The sequence below is a fragment of the Panthera leo genome, chromosome F2, assembly GCF_018350215.1.
Source record: "Panthera leo isolate Ple1 chromosome F2, P.leo_Ple1_pat1.1, whole genome shotgun sequence".
Lineage (NCBI taxonomy): Eukaryota > Metazoa > Chordata > Mammalia > Carnivora > Felidae > Panthera > Panthera leo.
In genome coordinates this window covers 22,972,680-22,986,596 of record NC_056695.1, presented here as the reverse complement: position 1 = coordinate 22,986,596, position 13,917 = coordinate 22,972,680, and the positions used below count along the sequence as shown (strand labels likewise).

General features: G+C 41.3%; 1 long non-coding RNA gene across 1 annotated transcript in view; it reads right to left on the bottom strand.

Moving 5' to 3' along the window:
- LOC122211274 overlaps window positions 1-13,917 on the bottom strand; it is a 35,328-nt gene that overhangs the window by 8,371 nt on the left and 13,040 nt on the right. The window contains exon 2 of the long non-coding RNA XR_006198585.1: window positions 4,153-4,228. This is a non-coding gene — a long non-coding RNA (uncharacterized LOC122211274). The remainder of the gene's footprint in view (window positions 1-4,152; window positions 4,229-13,917) is intronic.

Below are 13,917 nucleotides of genomic sequence, written 5' to 3'. Positions count from 1 at the left end.
ATCAGGGCACAAAAGCAGCTCAGTTGCGTCTGGAGTATAGTGTGAAGCAGGGAAGAGCAAAAGATGTCAGGGACTTTGCCTGGTGCCAGATCATGGGGAAATCTCCGTGCCATATTGAGGATTCTCAATAAGCCTTTGTTGAATAAAGAAAACAATCTTTATGCCCCAAGAGCAGTTTTATTTACATATTGTATAATTAATTCATTTTAATGTATGTTTACTGAGTGTCTAGTCCTAATTTGGGCTAAACTCTCAAGAAATTAAAAAAATTCTCATGGCTACATCAAATTCACTCATGCATTTCTATAGCTTTTCATAAATAGGTCAAAAGTAAGGTGGACCTACAAATGAGGCCCCCACAGATTTTTGAATTTTGTGTATTTGGCTTATGTCCTCTGCCAGAGGATGCTATGTTCTGGAGTAGACTAATGACTATTTAGAGAACAATGTAGGGCTAACCTTTATGTGATGGCTTCCCCTCAATCCTTGTATGATTGGATTCAATATTAATACATTTCCTTTATATATATCTACGGTTTATAAAGCATGTTTGCATTTGTTAAATTATCTAGACTTCTATGAGATAACTATGATTATCCCCATTTTACAGATCCAACATTCATTCAACAAATCTTTACCGAAATAAGGCACATACTGTTCTAGCTACTAGATTAAAAATCAAGCACAGATCAAGTTCTCTACTCTCACAGGACTTACATTCTTGCAGGGGCAGACAGCCCGAAAACAGAGACCTAAACTGAAGATAATGGTAATGGCTCTGAAGACAGAGATGATAGTATGGTCCAGAGGGACTAGTGTTGGGGAAAGGAGAGGCTTCTCTGGGCAGTGACACTTGAGCTGCACCTAGATGAGGATCAGAAGTCAGTCCTGGGAAGGTCCTAGGGAATAGTGTTCCAGACAGAGGGAGCAGCAAGTTGAAAGACTCTAGGGTGAAAATAAACTTTGTATGTTTAAGGGATGCTAAAAAGGCCAGTGTGGCTGGAACCTCATGGAAATAAATGAGATGAGATTGGAAATGTAGGCAGGGACCAGATCAAGTAGGGCCTCTTGCGCCACAACAAGGCAGAGTTGGATGTTATTACAGAGGGGAAGCACTGAGGGCTTTGAACAAGCAAGCAATGGCTGGGTGACATTTATGTATGCAATTCTCACACTCCTGCATGGTCCAGCTTCTTTGAGCAAAGGCATTTATACCCAATGTTTGTATAAAGAGACATTCCAGGATAGTAAAGCTTAGAGATGTTTCTCTCTCTCTCTGGAGACATCACAGTAATAACGATAAAGCCCATTTCTTTCCCTCCCCAGGGATTTGCTTAAATTCCAAGAGGATGGGAAGCTTACCAGAGGCCCTATATAAGATCAGGTTTTCCTAATTTCAGAGTTTATCTGCTCGGGTACACCCCACTGCATGTGCAGGTGACATCTGGTTCTCATCACATTGGGGACCAGAGCAAGATATTGCTCTAGCTGTTGCTTTTGCTATAATAGATGCTCTTTGTCTCTGACCCAGAGTTATCATGTCTCCTGCAAACCTGTGGCAGACTAACTTGTTAGCTTTCAAGTAGGTTAAAATCTCAGACCCCCTAGTTTCTGACTTATCAGTGACCCAATTCAATTTGCTTCTGAAAAAGATTTCATAATAAGGAAGCTGTGGGTTAGAGTGAGTTGTGACCTCTTGCCCAAGGTGAGGGGGACAAGGCTGTCACTGGGATTTCCAACTCCAGAAGGCTTTTAAGGCCTTTTTTAGTGCTTCTCAGAAGAAACCATCCTGGCCACTCTGAGTGTCCCTTCTGAACTCCCCAAGTGTATTACAATATATTCCTGCTCCTAGATTACTCACACTAGTCTTCTGAAGGAGGTATATATACTCAAAAAGTGATACAAGAAACAGTAATTTTACTTTTTTTTTTTTTTTTTTTTTGAGACAGAGAGTGACAGTGTGAGCTGGGGAGAGGGGCAGAGAGAGAGAGAGAGAGAGAGAGAGAGAGAGAGAGAGAATTAAGCAGCCTTCATGCCCAGCTCAGAGCAGGATGCTGAGCTCAATCCTACAAGCCTGGGATCATGACCTAAGCCAAAATCAAGAGTCAGACACATTCAACTGACTGAGCCACCCAGGTGCCCCAGTAAACAGTCATTTTGAAACAAGTTATGAAAAACAAGCTAACTAGACTTGTTATAGGATTCCTTTGAAAAAGAAGTTTGAGGCTTGATGAATTCCCATTTGAATTGAGTTTATATATTTAAAAAACCTCCATATAAAAGGGGCCTTCACATAGTGTGAAAGCAGCTTCCGAGGATGCAGTGCGATATCCCCCACCCTTCTCTATGGGATTGTTCCAGTCTGTCAGAGACTGGATGCTTCCAGCCCACGCATTGCGAGCCCTCTGCAGCCGCCTCCCAAGGGGCACAGGGCCCGGTTGGTGTGGGAGGCTGTGTTCGTTTCATGTCACCTGGAGAAAGCAGTCACAAAGGGAAGACTCTGGAGGCTGTTTTCTGCTTATTTGTTTTGACTATGTGTGTTGAAAACAAAGCAAGTGACACCCTTGGTTGAACTTTTTATTTCCAGTTCCTACTGAACGTCCGCTCTCCAGTAAAGAATATTGATTAGATCCAAAATCAAATCAAAACAAAACAAACATCCATAGTAAGGTGCAGAATCTTGTACTTTCCTTTGCAAAGTCCTTTCCCCACTGACGTCTCCTGTCATCCCAGGGCTCACAGTGAGTACTTCCACTTTGGAATCGTATTTTCGAAGGCATTTGTCACTTCAGAATGTGCTCGGCATTAAGCTGCCATTGGCTGCAGTATTGTGCCCTATTTCAGCAACGGGGGAGCTCTTAAGAATTGATCGTTTGGATTGATCACAATAGTCTCTGGGTGGACATTAGGACTATGGTTTTCAGCCTTTTGTATTGAACACCTTACCGATCGCTGGGTGAAAAACCCCGGTTCCTTTCTTTGTAGAAGCAAAAGTAGTACTTTTTCCAAAAGAACATTTCCACATTGACATACATTCTGTCGGTGGCTTAGAACTTGTATGAAAGTATTGCTTCCTACCCAATGACTTCATAGAACCAGTTTACAGCACCATCAGCTCCCACAGTGCTCCCCCTCACCCCACAGCCTCTATCATCTTGTCATTTTCACTACAAATTGTGATGTTTAATCACAAAGCTTCATGTGGTTTTACACTGATGTTTCAGAAAGCTTTTTTTATCTCCAAGGAGAATGTGTTAAGTGTGGATCTTTTCTTCTACGCCTTCATCTCCTGTGGTTTTCACACTGTTCTGAGTAGATGATTAACATTCAAAAAATACTTGATTGGATTGTGTAGTCCTTTTCTTCTGGTTTAATTCATGTATATAGAGACCAACAGTATACTGTTTTATTTACAACAACCCTTCATCATATGCTTGAGGATGAAGGTTGCTCTACTTTTCTTTTCTTTTCTCTTTCTTTTTTTTTTTTTTTTTTTTTGGATCAAATAGCCCCAATTCTTCGCATAATTCCTGATGGTTCTCATCTTGCATCTGTTATGACTGGTGCTGCATTCTTGGAGATATGTTCCCTGAAACTCCTGTGAAAAAGTCTTCTGTAGTTAATTTGAGAAATGCATTCATTTGTTTACTATGGCTACCCAAGTCCTTTAAAACCTCAAGTGTATTATGATTCTTCTAAAGGTGGGTGTAGTGTGCCATTTGTTTGAGTCTTTATTTTATTTTTATTTACATTAAGAGGCTCCTGGGTGGCTCAGTTGGTTGAGAATCTGACTTCAGCCCGGGTTATGATCTCGCAGTTTGTGTGTTGTTCAAGCCCCATATCAGGCTCTGTGCTGACAGCTCAGAGCCTGGAGCCTCCTTCGGATTCTGTGTCTCCCTTTCTCTCTGCCCCACCCCCGCTCACACTCTGTCTCTGTCTCTCTCAAAAATAAATAAACGTTAAAAAAAAAAAAAAAGAATTTTTAGACAATGTCAATCAATGCTTTACATGAAAATGCCCTCCAGCTTCTCAAATCCCACCTCCCGATTTTGTGATGTGTATTATTTTTGTTTTGTTAAGCAGAATCCATAACATTTATGTTCCATTTTGCAATCCCAAATACCCCAAGTATTAGTCTTAATTTATACTTACATGGAACAGCCTTCAGCAATGGTGCTTTTGTTACAGATTCTCCATCTCTGTGTTATTTTGATTTTTCGTGAGATACCTGAATTCCGCCAAACGAATTTTTTTAAAGAAAAAAAATCATAAAAATCATATTAACTGAGTTATTTCATGCTGAGATTGTCTCTTACATTTATTCTCAAACATATTTTTACTGAGATATAATTGACATGTAACATTATATTAGTTTCAGGTGTACAACATGATGATTTGATATATGTACATGCCACAAAATGATGACCATAGTAAGTCTAGTTAATATCCCTCGCCACACATAGGTACAACATTTTTTCTTGTGATGAGAACTTTTTTGAAAACTTTATTTATTTATTTTGAGGGAGAGGGAAAGAGAGCACAAGTGGGGGATGTGTAAGGAGAAGAAGAAACGGAATCCCAAGCAGGCTCCGCGCCATGGGTACAGAGCCCAGTGTGGGGCTTGAACTCACAAACTGTGAGATCATGACCTGAGCCGAGATCAAGAGTCTGACGTTTAACTGACTGCACCGCCCAGGTGCCCCATGATAACAACTTTGAAGGTTTAAGTAAATTAGAATATTTATTTTAAAATATATATTTATTATTAAAATATTTACTTAAAATGTATTTATTTTCTCTTTAAAAATATTCTTATATATGTAATCCAAAAACTATGTGGCCACAGCAAAAATTCAAGTTACAAAGTAACATTAAATAAAATTTGTTATTCTATGTCTATTGGTTAACATCTTTTTTTTTTTTTTTTTTTTTTTCAGTTAACTTTACATCCTGGAGATTATTTACTGACAGATCAATGTTCTGATAGGACATAGAGAGCTGCTTTATTCTTGGAAGCCTACATAGTTTACCATTGTATGGAAGGAACATAAATTTATTTCTTGCATTTGTTTCTGAATATAATCTGACTAGATATAATACTCTTGAATTACATTTTGCCTCAGAATTTCATACACCGTTCCATTATCTTTCACCATTAGATATTGTTTTAGAGAAACTTGAGATACTAATTTTCGCCCTTGTAGATAGTTTTATTTTTCTTCATGGATGCCTAGAGGGTTTTTTGTTTTTGTTTTTGTTTTTGTTTTAACTCTTGAGTTTTAATAATTTAACCAGAGTGTTTTTCATTTTGGTTGCTTGGTATGAGTTTTTCCTGGCATATAGTGTGAACTTTTCATTTACAGACTCACTTTATCCTCCAATTCAGGAAAACTTTCCTGTATACTATCTCAGAATACTTTTTCTGATCCATTTATCAGGCTAGCTAGTTCAGGAATGCCATTTATTCTTATGGTGGAGCATCTATGTCTTTTATAGTTATCATATTCTGATTGCTTCCATCTCTTTGTATTTTTCTTTGAGTTCTTTGAATGTTTACATCTTAATATCTTCTCGGCCAGCAATGAAAGTTATAGTCATATCTACCTATGATGAATATTTCTTAAACTGCTATTGTATCCTAAGCATTGTGCTAAATGTCCCACTGTCGTGCCAGCTGTATGCTTGTAAACACGTTTTTAACCTCTCCACGTCAAAGTCTAAGTCCAAAGAACGCTGACTAGTCTGACACCTTGTCTCAGTCCATTGAGACCCTTGTTGAAACTCTACCCACAGGACTGTAAGATAAGAAATTTGTATTATTTTAAGCCACTAAACTTTTGGTGCTTTGTTATGGCAGTAATAGAAAATGAATACAAATTTTGGTACCCTCAGCTACGTAAAAATGTGGAAGTGTCTTTGGAATTGGGCAATGGGTAGAGGCTGGAGAATTTTGAAGAGCATGACAGAAAAGTCCAAATGGCCTTGCACAGACTGTCGGTAGAAATTTAGATGCTGCTAATGGCTCTGCTAGTGAGGATTTAGGGGCATGGTAAAGAAAGCATAGATAAGGAGTAAAGAATGTGTGATGGGAAACTAGAGGAAAGGGAATCCATGCTATATGGGGGAAGAAAGCTTAGTGGAATTGTGTCTTGCACTTACATGGAAAGCAAAACTAGCGAGTGATGATACTGGGCAGTGGGTGAGATTTCCAAGGAAGGTGTTGAAGGTGTGGCTTGGTTTCTCGGCTTTGAGTAAAATGTAAAAGAGACAAGATAAATTGAAAGAAGAAGAGTTAAACCAAAAGAAACCAGGATCTGACTATTTGGAAAATTCTCAGCTTACCCAGATTGCTAAAGATGCTTAGACAGAGACTCAGTGTCTGGAAAGCATGCCATCAAGGAAAAGCTGAGAGGATGGCTGGGCAATATTTTAATAATGCCCTATAAGGTCTAAACATTCAGAAAATTGGGTCACAAAAAAGTCTTATCGTAGATGAAAAGTGGGCCTCGTAGATCCCATCAGCCAACTCAACAGAAGCCAAAAATGAACATGAGGTTATCTGAAAAATATTTTGGGGAGGATCCCCTTGTCTAGTGGAGTGAATCACCATGACTCACATGGAAGACCCACAAAGTTCCTGGGAATCTTACACCGGCAGAAACACCTCCAGCTTGGACTGAAAGGGTCAGAGAGAGTATGAAATGAGAGAAGCCTATAGGCCCTCCAAAATTCAGGAAATAGGCGGAATCAGCTACTCAGGCTGCAAACACATACAGGCTTACCCAAAGAGCAGAGGAATGAGCCACAGAGGATTATTCCCAGGTCCTGAAACCAAGTGGAGTTTGCCCAACTGGCTTTTGAAATTGCTTGAGATCAGTGATTCCCTTTTCTCCTTTTTTTTTTTTTTTTGAGTAAAACTGTCTATAACTATTATCCTATGCCTCCCCTACCGTTGTATGTTTAGTTTCACAGGTCTGCAAGTACAGAGGAATTGTGCCCCAGGATGGATAACACCCAGAGGCTCACCCGTATCTTAATTGGATGATTTAGATAACGAGACTGGGAACTTTTGAGCTGATGAGATTTAAGTGAGATTTTGGACTTTGAGTTGATGTTGTCGTGCACTGAGGCTCTGGGGACCTGGGTGGGGTGAGTGCATTCTGCATGTGGGGCAGACATGGAACCCTGGGGGCTGGAGGACGGACTGCAGTGGGGAGAATCACCCGCCCCTACATACATTGTCCACACCTTGGACATCCCTGGAACCCGTGAATATGTCATGCGGTGTGGCAACAGGCCTGGATGCAACCTAGGTGGTTAAATAGCTGACTTCGAGATGAGATGAGAAATTATTTGGGTAGGCTTAATATAACCATGAGTCTTTCAAAGTGGAAGACGGGTTAGAGAACATGAGAATGAAAAGGACAGGACTCACATTCCTGGCTTTAGAAATGGAGGGAAGGACCCCGAGCCAAGGGATGCAGGTAGCCTGTAGACACAGGGACAGGCAAGGGAACAATCCTCCCTCAAGACCTCCGGAGAAGAATGAGCCCTCACAACCCTTTAATTTCAGCCTGAAACGGGAGCCAGACTTCTGACCTGTAGAACTTCAAGATAAGACATTAGTGTTGCTTTGAGCCTCTGAGTTTGTGGTAATTTGTTACGAGCAGTGGGAAAAGGATACATTCAGTAGCATCAGGACCCCTGGAAGGCTTACTAAAACACAGATTCTTGGGGCACCTGGGTAGCTCAGTCAGTTAAGCAACCACCTTTTGATTTCAGGTCAGGTCATGATCTCACGGTTGTGTGAGTTTGAGCTCCGCATCGGGCTCTGTGTGCTGACCATACACAGAACCTGCTTGGGATTCATTCTCTCTCTCTCTCTCTCTCTCTCCCTCTCTTTCTCTCTTTGCCCCGCCCCTGTTTACGCTCCCTGTCTCTCTCAAAATAAATAAGCTTAAAAATATAAAATACAGATTCTTGGGCCTCGTCCCCTAGTTTCTGATTCAGTAGGTCTTGAGTGGGGCCTGAGAATCTGCATTTCCATCCAGTTCCCAGGAGATGCTGGTGCAGCTGGATGGAAACCATACTTAGAACCCCTGCTTTCTTTCATCGGAGCCCTCAACTGCACCCGGCCATTCAGCTTCTAAAGTGGCCCATTTGATTTATTTGACCATCCTTTGTATCCTTTGGGTTGAGAAACCCAGAAGTGAAACGAAGGCTTGAAAAAGCGTTGGTGTCATGAAGCAATTATCACTCTGAGCATGCGCACAGCAGTTTGTAAAAAGTCACTTGTATGCCCTGCGGCATGTGTTTGGGGACAGGCCCAGATCGGAGAGATCAGTAGTGGCGCATTCAAGAGTGTAATTAGAGATAACAACATCTGTCTGTGTTATGCTTTTCATGGTACAGAGCTGGATCCAGGGGCCCCATCACTCAGCATGGCAGTAATCCTTGGCATGGAGCTAAATGGAACAGTGACTTCAGAATGACAACATTGATCTTGATTTTAAACCGAGCTCAGGAATTACTGTATTCTCATGTTTCACTGCATGTCTGGTATTGCACAAATTCTTCAGGGTTTCTTGCCACAAGTGGGCCTTTTTAAACTCAAAAATAGTGCTATATGCTGAATGGAGCCTCTGACCCACTGCCAGGCACAGCAACGGGTGATTGAACAGATTTCTTATTGTCCTTGGGCATCCCCAGCCTCCCCGTGAGAGCAGTAGCTCAGGAAGAATAGACAATTGTGCTCTGTATTAATTTTCAAAGCACATTTACATCTTTCATCTTATCCTGTCACAAATAATATGACAAAGCCAAGAAGAGAATCCAGGTTTCCTGAACCCTAGCCCCCTGTTCTGTCCTCCTCATGCTGCTGCAAGACTTTTATCTCAGTCTCTACATCAATGCCCAGAATGCTCGCCCATCTGCAGCGGACACATAGCCAGAGAGAGAGAGAGAGAGAGAGAGAGAGAGAGAGAGACCAACAGAGAGAGGAAGCAAGAAGGGACAAAAGGAGTAAAGGAGGGAAGGGAATAAAAAAAAAAAAAATGGGAAGGTTAAGGAAAAGAAGAAAAAAGAGACAAAGAAGAAAGGGAAGAGACCCTGAAAGCCCTAAAGCACAGTTGGGAGCCATAACCTTCCATGCCAGTGCACAAGAATAATAGTCTTGTTCCCTTGGGACAGAAACATCATCCCAAGCCCGAGAGAGGTATAGGGTGTCCCAGAGTGGTTGGCATTATAGATAGCAGTTGTCATCTCCTTCCCATCCCCTTGTGAGAGTAGCTTGGCTCAGAGTCACTCCCCTCCACCCTCTTGTCCCCTGGCTGACAGGATCTGAGACGGGCATGTCTGCAGGTGAGGTGGCGCTGCCCACCGGCCATGTTCAAGGGTATAGTGGGGCCAGGGTGGGCTAGAAAATGACATGGACATGCAGGCCATCTCTTGGCTCTCAGGAGTCCCACAGAGTCCCCAGAGTTATTCTCAGTCACACCGGATGGAGCCGGTGAACAGAACAGAACAGAGAGAAGAGAACAGAAACTGGGAAAACAACCCTGCCCATTCTGACTTGACTACTACAGGATTTAGATCCTCAGACCTTTCCACGGGAAATGTGGGTCAATGTAACACTACTTGAGTGGTGAAATGATATTTTTCAGAACATAAATGGAGACAGAAGACCAACTATGTATGTGTGCTGTAACAGGCGTCTCTATGGCCAGGTTGGGGGTGGGGCAGGAGGGAATGGCTAAGTAGAATGCCTGTCGGGTACCCCGGGATGCACTGTGTTTTGACTTTTAGCATCATCTCACTTTGTTCAAGGATCTCTTCTTCCTCATCTGTACTCTTCCTATTCTCTCTACCCACAACGTTCCCTCTGGAGGTCATCCAGCCCCCCGCACAATAGCTGGTGCATTGCAGGTACTTAAGAAGTAGGGGGATGCTCTGCTCCTGGGAGAGGCCAGAGCACAGAGTGCTTGACCCTTTATTTGGTGGAACCTGAGAGTCACGGATAAGATGCATGGCTAGACTCCATGACTTTACGATGCTTCAAAACCATAAAATCCTAGAATTCTTATGTACTTAGAAAACCTCAAAAATGTGAATTTCTGCATCTGAAAGGACATTTCGTAAAGATTTATGGTAAATTTGTTTATCAGAGGTTTATAAATGGTACTATTAGTTGTCTTTAATATAGTTCCAAGATTTTTATTTTATTTACTGACATCCTATTTCAATAACACAATTGGAAACCGTAATCTGTAACGACTCTTCTACTGTTGTATGTTACTGCAAAAAATGATAGGGCATGTTTTTAGAATTCCAAAAGAAAGTTAACTACTACAAATGGAGTGAATACCAGTAAGACATAAATTGCCTCTGCCCAATGTATGTAGTAAAAAGGATCAACACTTGGGTCTTTCAAGACTTTCCATGATATCATCTATCAATTTATAAGCTCTGGGGGAGCATATATAGCTTAATGAATGGCTTCCCATGTTGACAATGTTTGGTTGTAAGCTAAAGGAAAAAAAAAAAAAAAACAACCCAGGAGGTTCTACAGGTGAAGAAAAAAGAAAGATATAAAAGGGAAATATAATGAAAACTTGAAAAATATTTGACTTCTAACAACTATCACTGCTTTGTGGAAAACATATTACCAAATATTCAGTGTCATCAATCTTTTCAAAATTTGCCAGGTTCTGTGCTCTGGAGGACGAGAACTAGGAGCGGATAACAGTGTAGCACACTGCAGAAACTTAATTCACACTAAAGCAAAAAGTACCCAGGCTTGTCTAGGAATTTCTATATTGATCATACTTCCTGGGGGGCTGGAGGCTGGAAACTGAGCGGAAATATTACATGTGTTTTGGAAGGGAAGTTAAAAGAAACAGCATTCACCTAAGAAGTTACACAAACTCAAGCTTTATCCAGTTTTTGCAGAGGTAACCTTCTTTGATACTTAATAGCACTTTGTATCAACTCACCCAAGATTTGTTGATCACTAATGGGGAGGGGTATCTTTACAAAGGAGGGATAAAGTTGTCATCAACTGAACCCACTGACCAATTTTCATCTCACTAGAAGTGAGAGAAGAAGACATTATGCCCCCAACATCATGCATTATGAATACATTGCATCATTATCAAATATCTTATCAAAAAGTTTGAACCCAAATTTAATCAAGACTCTAGATCTAATTTAGCAGTTTATAGGATACACAAAGGACAGAAGAGCTGGTTAAACAACATCATAAAGAAGCCAGGAGAGAAATCCAGAATGTAGAAACTTCTACAATGTACCTGAGCCATCTTTTCAACATGTCAATGGCATGGGGGAAAATGAGCATGTGTGTATTAACAGGGAAGAGGCTGTTGAGGATTGTAAGAGTCTAGGGAAATAGAGCAAACAACGCAACATGTGGACGTAATTTGGAGCCTGATGAAAACAACCAACTGTAAACAAACATTGGGGGAATGATTGGGGAAAATTAGAATATTAGATGCTATTAAGGAATTATCATTACATTTTCTCAAGTGTGGTATTAGCATTAGAAAAGTATGCTGAACTATTTAGGGAAAAAATAGCCTTTAAGAGGCGCCTTGGTGGCTCAGTTGGTTAAGTGTCTGACTTCGGCTCAGGTCATGATCTCATGGTTCGTGTGTTCGAGCCCTGCATTGATTCCATGCTGACAGCTCCGAGCCTGGAGCCTGCTTCAGATTCTGTGTCTCCCTCTCTGTCTGCCCCTCCCCCGCTGGTGCTCTGTCTCTTTCTCTTAAAAATAAATAAACATTAAAAAATTAAAAAAAAAAACCCTTTAAAATATTTCAACAGATTTTTGTACAAACATAGTATCAATTAATTCCCTTCATGATTAAGTCAGTTTGAACTGAGTTTTCTGCTAAGTATACGCGAGGAATGCCTGGGCGGCTCAGTCAGTTAAGCGGCAGACTTTGGCTCTGGTCATGATCTCTTGGTTTTCGAGTTTGAGCCCCGCATTGCACTCTCAGCTGTCAGTGCAGAGCCCAGTTTGGATCTTTTGTCCCCCTCTCTCTCAGCACCTCCCCCACTTCCTCTCCCACTTGCTCTCTCTCTCTGTCATAAATAAACATTAAAAAGTTATTTTAAAAAAATCAGTATGCATGAATGTTTGTGATAGCTACCTAGTAAACAGGGAGAAACGGACAATTCAATAGAGAGAAGGGAGAATTTCTGGAATGATGTCCCTGAATAAGCAAGTTGTGATCTTGTTCAGGGCTGGCAACACAGGGCGGCTCATGGACCCATGCCAGCTGAGTGTGTTACTGACCCTTGACAAGACGGTACAGAAGTTGAGAGTACACATTTTGAAACTTTACAACAATTTGACAGAGTAATTTTATGCCCATTACTCTAATAATTTTTAAATTTGGCTTATAAAAAAAAAGAGATTGGTTTTCCATTACTTATAGTGGACAGATTCAAAACTGACATGGTATTTGTTATTTTACCATCACACTTTCCAGGGTCTCTTGACTTGGGTCCTTGAAATGTGCCTCAGGACGTCTATAAACCCAAATGGCCTTGCACACAAATACCCACACAGACACATCCGTACACATCGTGCGTGTGTGGCACACGTCTGTCAATAGCTTTCATCAGATTCTCGTGTAGGTCCCAGACCCAGAAAACGTTGATGAGCTTTTCCCCAGAGTTGCCTTTCAGTAATCCTCCCCACTCTGCGCTGGGTTGCCTTGTAGACACTACTTTCCTCCAGATTTCCAGATTTTTAACTTTTCAAATGCTAATTCCTAGCTCTATGTATTAGTGTGGCCCCATCACCTACAGTCATTAAAGTTCAAATGCCTTCGAAAAAAAAAAAGGGGGTGGGGGGTTCTGGGTGGTTCAGTCAGTTGAGCATCTGGCTCTTGATTTTGGCTTAGGTCATGACCTCACGGCTCCTGAATTCCAGCCCCGAGTTGGACTCCACACTAACAGTGGGCCTAACACACTAACAGAGCCTGCCTGGAATTCTCTCTCTCTCTCCCTCTGCCCCTTCTCCACTAGTGTGTACATGTTCTCTCGCTCACTCTCTCTCTCTCTCTCAAAATAAACAAACTTTAAAGAAAAAAAAAGTCGAAATGTCTTTGACTGTTCTCCTCATCACTCTGCCAAAAGGGAGCTCTTAAAAATACTACAAAGACACCAAACTTTCCTCATGATGGACAACCTCCCTGACACCCAGGTAGGGTATGGGGCAGGGCTCCAGGGAGCTTTCTAGAGCCTCAGGCACCAAGCATTCAGTACTTGCCCATCTCACTTCTACCAGGTGGGCAGGCTCCATTCGAACAATTCTTTTTGGCTTAGTTACTCACCACACGATTAACTGTTTAAACAAATTCCAGAAAGCACATCAATTATTACTAATGAATTCCAAATCAAATCATCCAGAACTACAAAGGGCCACCAGATGTTTCAAGCAAGGAGAAAAGAGGCGGTGGGAGGCGTGGGGAGAGGGAGGACTCTTTCCCACCGCTCTATTAACTTAGATCTGAAAGCTGTAATTTATCAGGCACCTGACATAAAGAGGCATCACACACATTTAAAAATATTTTTTGGGGATTGTTCTAACATTAATTTCACGTGGAATATTACTTTATACTGACATCAGCCCTACCAAAACCTTTCAGACCTCTTTTACGTATATATCTCATTTTATCCATAGAGTACCTGATTGAGGGAGCAAAGGCTGTGGCTATTTCTCATTTTTTCCAGATGAGTAAATTAAGGTAAAGTGAACCACACAGGTTTCTTCTTCTTTTTAATAGTAGGGCTATGTTTAGAAACCAGATGTTCTGTGATCATGGCTGAATATTGCCATTTCCAAATAGCCAATGAGCTAATAGACATAAAAACTTTCTAAGGAATAGTCAC